General features: G+C 37.1%; 1 pseudogene; it reads right to left on the bottom strand.

The window, feature by feature from the left end:
• Window positions 1–4,899: 4,899 nt before the first annotated feature.
• Window positions 4,900–5,932, bottom strand: LOC116590008 (annotated as a pseudogene).
• Window positions 5,933–7,083: the final 1,151 nt, after the last annotated feature.

The following is a 7,083-nucleotide window of genomic DNA, read 5'->3' as shown; positions in this document are numbered from 1 at the left end:
AAAAAAACTGGATCACTTTCTTACACCACACACAAAAATAAACTCAAAATGGACTAAAGATCTAAATATGAGATCTGAAAGCATAAACATCTTAGAAGAGAGCACAGGCAGTAATTTTTCTGACATCAGCTGTAGTAACCATTTTTTAGATATGTCTCCTGAGGTAAGGGAAATAAAAGCAAAAATAAACCACTGGAACTACATCAAAATAAAAAGCTTCTGTACAGCAAAGAAAACAACCAACAAAACTAAAAGGCAACCTACTGAATGGGAGAAGATATCTGCAAATGACATATCTGATAAAGGGTTAGTATTCAAAATATATAAAGAACTGGTACAAGTCAATACAGGAAAAAAAAAATCCGATTAAAAATGGGTAGAAGAAACAAATAGACATTTTTCCAAAGAAGATATACAGATGGCCAACAGGCAACTGAAAAGATGTTCAACATCACTCAACCTCAGGAAAAATGCAGATCAAAACTAAAATCAGATATTACCTCACACCTGTCAGAGTGGCTAAAATCAGAAACTCAGGAAACAACAAGCGTTGGCAAAGATATGGAGAAAAAGAAACCCTTGTGCACTGTTGGTGAGAATATAAACTGGTACAGCCACTCTGGAAAACAGTGTGGAGATTCCTTAAAAAATTAAAAATAGGACTATCTCAAAATCCAGTAATCGCACTACTTTAGGTATTTACCCAAAGCATATAAAAATACTAATTCAAGGGCATACATGCCCAGTATGTTTACTACACTGGAATTCAATTTTTAAAAAAAATCCTAGCTAACTAGAAATAGACAGGAACATCTATTCCATAGTGAATTAGACCTCTTAAAAAGTGAAGTAGGCCAAGAAAAAAAAAAAAAAATATATATATATATAAGGATTGGAGTGAAAGAAACAGCCTAGGGGTGGCTGGTTAGCTCAGTTGGAAGAACATGAAGCTCTGGATCTCAGGATCACGAGTTCAACCTCCACGTTGGGTGCAGAGATTACTTAAATAAGTAAATAAATGCAAAAAAAAATCACTATTCCTTATTTGAAAATTATTTCTAGGTAATTCAAAAATAATTAATACTCTAATTACCAGATAGAAAAATCAGTATACAAAGTTGCTGCTTAGAAAAAACAATACACAGTATTTTTTTTTCTTTTGTACTAGCAATTAGCATGTAGAAAATAAAAATTTTAAAAGGCACCATTTGCAATGGAATAAAAGTATGAAGACTGGAGAATAATGCTAACCCTAAATGTAAGGCTATACGGAGAGAATTTTAATAGTTTATTTTAAATTTCAAAGAAGACCTCAATATATAGGAATTGGAAGACTGGAAGAAGTAAATGGTACAGAATTTGTTCACCAACAGTAAACAACTGGAAACCTGTACAAAAGATATGAGACAACTGTTTTCAGACGACTACCAGAGGCTGTAAGCTCCACAATTCTCAGAGCACAGAAAGGGCCAGGAGATGTTCAAATTCCACCCAGCCAGAGGTAATAGATGCCACTGAGCAACAGGGCAATCAACAGCAATCCCAGAGGGATAAAGGTTTAATATTAAAGCTAAACTTGCCCGTGAATAAAGGCTAGTCTAGGTACACTCTAATAAAACTGAAAATAATCCTTGAAAATATCAAGTTGAGTGGCCCCTGGGTGGCTCAGTCAGTTGACTTGCCCAGCTCTTGTTTTTGGCTCAGGTCATGATTTCAGGGTTCTGGGATCCAGGTGGGCTCCAGGCTCAGTGGAGAGTCTGCCATCCCTCTCCTCAGTCCCTCCCTTTGCTTGTGTTCACTCTTTCAAATAAATAAAATCCTTTAAAAAATTTAGAAAAAAGAAAATATCAAGTTGATTCATAAGAAATCTAATAACCTGTGTGCCAAAACAAACTTCAAAACTCTGAAAAAAGAGAACAAAATGCAAATATTTAACAACATAACATTTGGAACATCTGATATTAAATAAATAGTCTCTGTCATGACTATGACAGAGAGCCTGAAATATTTACTATCTGACTCTTTACTGAAAAAGATATGGTAAACAAAATCTATATTAAGCAGAGGTAACAGACTTGCCAAATAATCATGAATTATAATTTGAATAGATTTCATCAGAAACTTCCATCTTGGAAAAGTGCTTTCTACATATTCTTATACACATAAAGCCTAAAATCTTATGGCCATTTTTAAAAAATATTCAGATTTCTAAAAACAGCATACATTGGGCAGAATAACCCCTTTCTGTTAAAAGGGGGAAAATTGTATTTATGCATAAATATTTTGGAGAAGATACACAAGAAACTGGTAACATTATTTGCCCCTGAAAAGAACTGGGTGACTTGTGGACAGGGCGAAAAGGAGAGTTTTCACTGAATATCCTCTTTTTTTCTTGAATTTTAAACCATGTGTTTGTATGACCTATTTAAAAAATAAATAACAGGTCTAAAGATTATTGTCTAAGAGGAGATTTAGGAATCTTAATCCTTTCTTCTAAAAGGCTTCCTGGTATAATAGAAAGAATATTGTTTCAGGAGTTTAAAAAAAAAAAAAGAAGAAGAAGAAGAAGAAGAAGAAGAAGACCTGGTTCCAAAACCTGATCTGCTACTTACTAGCTTTGTGACATTGGCTGAGTTCCTTAAGTTAGCTGAATCTCAGCTTGGGCATTAATAAAATCAGTATAACAAAGCTACTTTGTGAGGATTAGACATTATATAAAACCGCCTTGTACTTACTAAATGGTAGCTATTATTCCATGGATTTCAATTATCCCAGCTATCCATTACCACCAATTATGTATTGGATGTTGATTAAAGGGAACCTGCAGTACGAATGAGGTCGAAGAGAGTCTTAATTTACAGACATATCAACTAACTACTTCTGGAGGAAAACCAGTCAGTCTTTTAAAAATTGTATTCAGGTGCTTTTTTGGATCTTCAAGTACAGAAGTCTGGGTTTCTTTTTAAGGCTTCTTAAGGACTATTCCAAGAGATCAAGCAATTGTTGACATTTAATAATGGCCCCAAGGCCACAGTGCAATTTCATATTGGTTCTCTCTCCTTCTCCACTTCACTTCTCCTTTCCTAACCCTGTTTCTTGGAACTGCTTGCCCTAATAGCACATGAGTCTTTTGCCTTAGGTTATGTATACTTTTGGGGATAACTCAAGCTAAGACTGGGGCCTGCCTAATTCTACTGAAGAGAGTCTGGGACTGTGTAGCAGTTACTGTTGGTGCCCTACCCATTTGCCTTCGTCCTGCAATATTAACAGGGCTTGCTTTCTTGACTGCCAGCATTTGCATCTCTTGCTCTGTTGGAGGGCTTTCTTTACAATCCTCAATCAATATCTTCTCCCATTGTATGAGATATCTTTCATTTTCTTGATGGTATAGTTTCCCCCTCAAAAGTTTTTAATTTGGGGGCACCTGGGTGGCTCAGTTGGTTATGCGATTGCCTTCAGTTCAGGTCATGATCCCAGAGTCCTGAATACAATTTTTAAAAGACTGACTGGTCCCAGACTGCTTCTCCCTCTGACCTCTCCTCTCATGCTCTCCCACTCTGTCTCTCTCTCAAATAAAAATTAAAAAAAAAAAAGTTTTTAATTTTGATGAAGTCCAACTTTTCAAAAAAAATTTTTTTCACTTGTCTTTTTGGGGTTGTATGTCAGAGATCATTGCCTAACCCAAGCTCACGAAGATTTACTACTGTGTGTTCTTCTAGTGGTTACAGCTTTTTTACATTTAGGTCTATGATCCATTTTTTAGTTAATTTTTGTGTAGGGTTCAGGCAGGGGTCTTTCACATGTGGATATTCAGTTATCCCAGCACCATTTATGGAAAACATTTCTTCGCCATTGAATTAGCTTGGCACCCCTGTGGAAAATCAATTGACTCTAAATGAAAGGGTTTATATCTGGATTCTCCATTTTACTCCATTGTTCTATAGGTCTACCCTCATGCCATTACCACCGTGTTTTGATTACTATAGTTTTGCAGTAAGGTTTGAAATTGGGAATTGTAAGTCCTCCAACTTTGGACTTCTTTTTCTTTTTTTTTTTTTTTTTTTTTTTTAAAGATTTTATTTATTTATTTTGACAGACAGAGATCCAGGTAGGCAGAGAGGCAGGCAGAGAGAGGAAGGGAAGCAGGCTCCCTGCTGAGCAGAGAGCCCCATGCGGGGCTCGATCCCAGGACCCTGAGATCATGACCCGAGCTGAAGACAGAGGCTTTAACCCCCTGAGCCACCCAGGCGCCCCTGGACTTCTTTTTCAAGATTGTTTTGGCTATCACCTTTGCTTTCTGATTTACACATTTTTGGATCTTCTTTAAGAAATCCTTTTGGGGGGCGCCTGGGTGGCTCAGTCAATTAGGTGTCTGCCTTCAGCTCATGTCATGATCCCAGGGGCCTGGGATCCAGCCACACATTGGGCTCCCTGCTCAGTGGAGAGTCTGCTTCTACCTCTGCCTGCCACTCTCCCTGCTCAGTCCCTCTCTCTGTGTCAAATAAATAAATAAATCTTTAAAAAAGGGAAAGAAAGAACAAAATCCTTTTGGACACCAAAGCCAGAAAATATTTTTCTATACAGTTTTCAAGACGTTTTATCATTTGTCCTTCTCATTCTAACTACTGATCTATTTGGAATTTATTCTAGTGCTTAGCAGAGTGTAGGGATTTAAGGTCATGTTTTTAAATTGTATTAACACTTTTTTTAAAGTCCATTTTTTCTTTCACTTATCCATGAAAAAAGCCTGTCACAAATCAAGTTTCCATATAGGTGTAGTTCTGTTTAGGTATCCTGTTCTAGTCTATTGTCATTTTTTCTATCCCTGAACCAGCGCCACACTGCCTTAATTATTATACCCTTTGTTTTTTCTTTTTTTTAGATATCACAAGTAAGATCTTTTATTTGTTACCATTAAATGTCTGAATTTTAAACAGATTCTTGGACTGGTGGCTCATATCCATAAGCTTATTCAACTTTAGCACCAGTCTCATCTCCAGTAGCTTTTCCAAAACTACCTTCACCATGAAGCTCCATGAGCTTTTCCAACTCAAACTTGGGCTTCTTCAGCATTTTTACTTTTCTAACAAAGACATCATGGAGTGGATAAATAGATTGGCAAGTCTTTTCTATGTCTTTTTCCAATGATGTCTGAAATCAACTTATTGACTATTTCTTTCAAGTCATTTGTCTGTACTTTTTGGGTCATGGTTTCCATCTTTTTTCCAAATTTGGTGGACCGGTTATTGCTAAGCATAAGAGGTCTTTTAAATCTGACTGTTGTGTTTCTTAGTAAAACCAGCACAAAATAGATAAAACAAATAACCAACAGTATTCTTTTTTTTTTTTTTAAAGATTTTATTTATTTATTTGACAGAGAGAAATCACAAGTAGATGGAGAGGCAGGCAGAGAGAGAGAGAGGGAAGCAGGCTCCCTGCTGAGCAGAGAGCCCGATGCGGGACTCGATCCCAGGACCCTGAGATCATGACCTGAGCCGAAGACAGCGGCTTAACCCACTGAGCCACCCAGGCGCCCATAACCAACAGTATTCTTGACATCAATATGAGCTTAAATCAGGGTCTGCCATTTTTTTGATCATGGAACATATTTTGTCACGAATAAGACCCATGCCATGGAATTAGGCAGTTTTTGCCCTGAACATCCTCAGTAATTAGCTTGAATTTTCGAAATGCAATTTCATCATTCTGCAGGATCTGGAAGGTTCACCTCAAAAAACCATTATGTTTTTGTGTTCTCATGGCCATTAGATGTGATTTTGGTTCCTTGAGTTCTTATGACTAGTTTTTTTCCAATATTCCTTATACTGAACATAGCTGGTGCTTTCACATCATACCAATCGTTCTTAGAAAACGAATTAACCACTTTCCTCTTGCCACCTTTTGTAAGGCATGTGTTCTTGTCAACTGCCATGACACTTCTCAGGGAACCAAAAGGCTTAATTATGATAGATTTTAATAAGATTTAAAAAATAAAATCTGTAGAGCAAATCTCTCCACCCTGTTCTTCTTCATGAGTATATTTATGGCTCTTACATATAAATTATAGATATAGTGTAACAGGTTACACACAAAACCACATTTGATTTCATTTGGATTTTGACTAGAATTGCACTGAATTTATAGATTATTTTGGGAAGAAATTATTTTTTAAAATATTGAGTCTTTTAATCAATAAACATGATTCATTTACTTAGATTGGGCCAGAGTGTTGCAGTGTTGCAGAGTTCCAGGGTGTCTTTCTCACCCCAAGATCCACTAGATCTTTTCTCCTTTATGCTACCTGTCTTGTTCCTGAGCTTAATTAGAATGTTTTCAATATATACAGTTAGCTGCTGTATTTGTCAGGTAACCTTTATCTGGTTAGAATGGTCCTTTTTATTTGTTTATTAAGAAGCTTTATCAGTGCTCCACATCACTCGGCATCAGGGAAATACAAACCAAACCACAATGAGATACCACCTCACACCAGTCAGAATGGCTAAAATTAACAAGTCAGGAAATGACAGACGCTGGCGAGGAAGCGGAGAAAGGGGAACCCTCCAACACTGTTGGTGGGAATGCAAACTGGTGCGACCACTCTGGAAAACAGCATGGAGGCTCCTCAAAAAGTTGAAAATAGAGCTACCCTATGACCCAGCAGGTGCACTACTGGGTATTTACCCTAAAGATACAAATGTAGTGATCTGAAATGGCACAGGCACCAGAATGTTTATGGCAGCAATGTCCACAATAGCCAAACTAAGGAAAGAACCTAGATGTCCAACAGCAGATGAGTGGATAAAGAAGATGTAGTACGTACACACACACACACACACACACACACACACACACAATGGAATACTATGCAGCCATCAAAATAAAGGAAATCTTGCCATTTGCAATGACTTGGATGGAACTAGAGGGTATTATGTTTAGCGAAATAAGTCAATCAGAAAAAGACAGTTATCATATGATCTCCGTGATAAGAGGAAGTTGAGAGGCAATATGGGGGGTTTGGGGGGTAGGAAAAGAATAAATGAAACAAGATGGGATTGGGAGGGAGACAAACCATAAGAGACTCTT

The sequence above is a fragment of the Mustela erminea genome, chromosome 5 (genome assembly GCF_009829155.1).
Source record: "Mustela erminea isolate mMusErm1 chromosome 5, mMusErm1.Pri, whole genome shotgun sequence".
NCBI lineage: Eukaryota > Metazoa > Chordata > Mammalia > Carnivora > Mustelidae > Mustela > Mustela erminea.
This window is presented reverse-complemented; position numbering and strand designations above follow the sequence as displayed.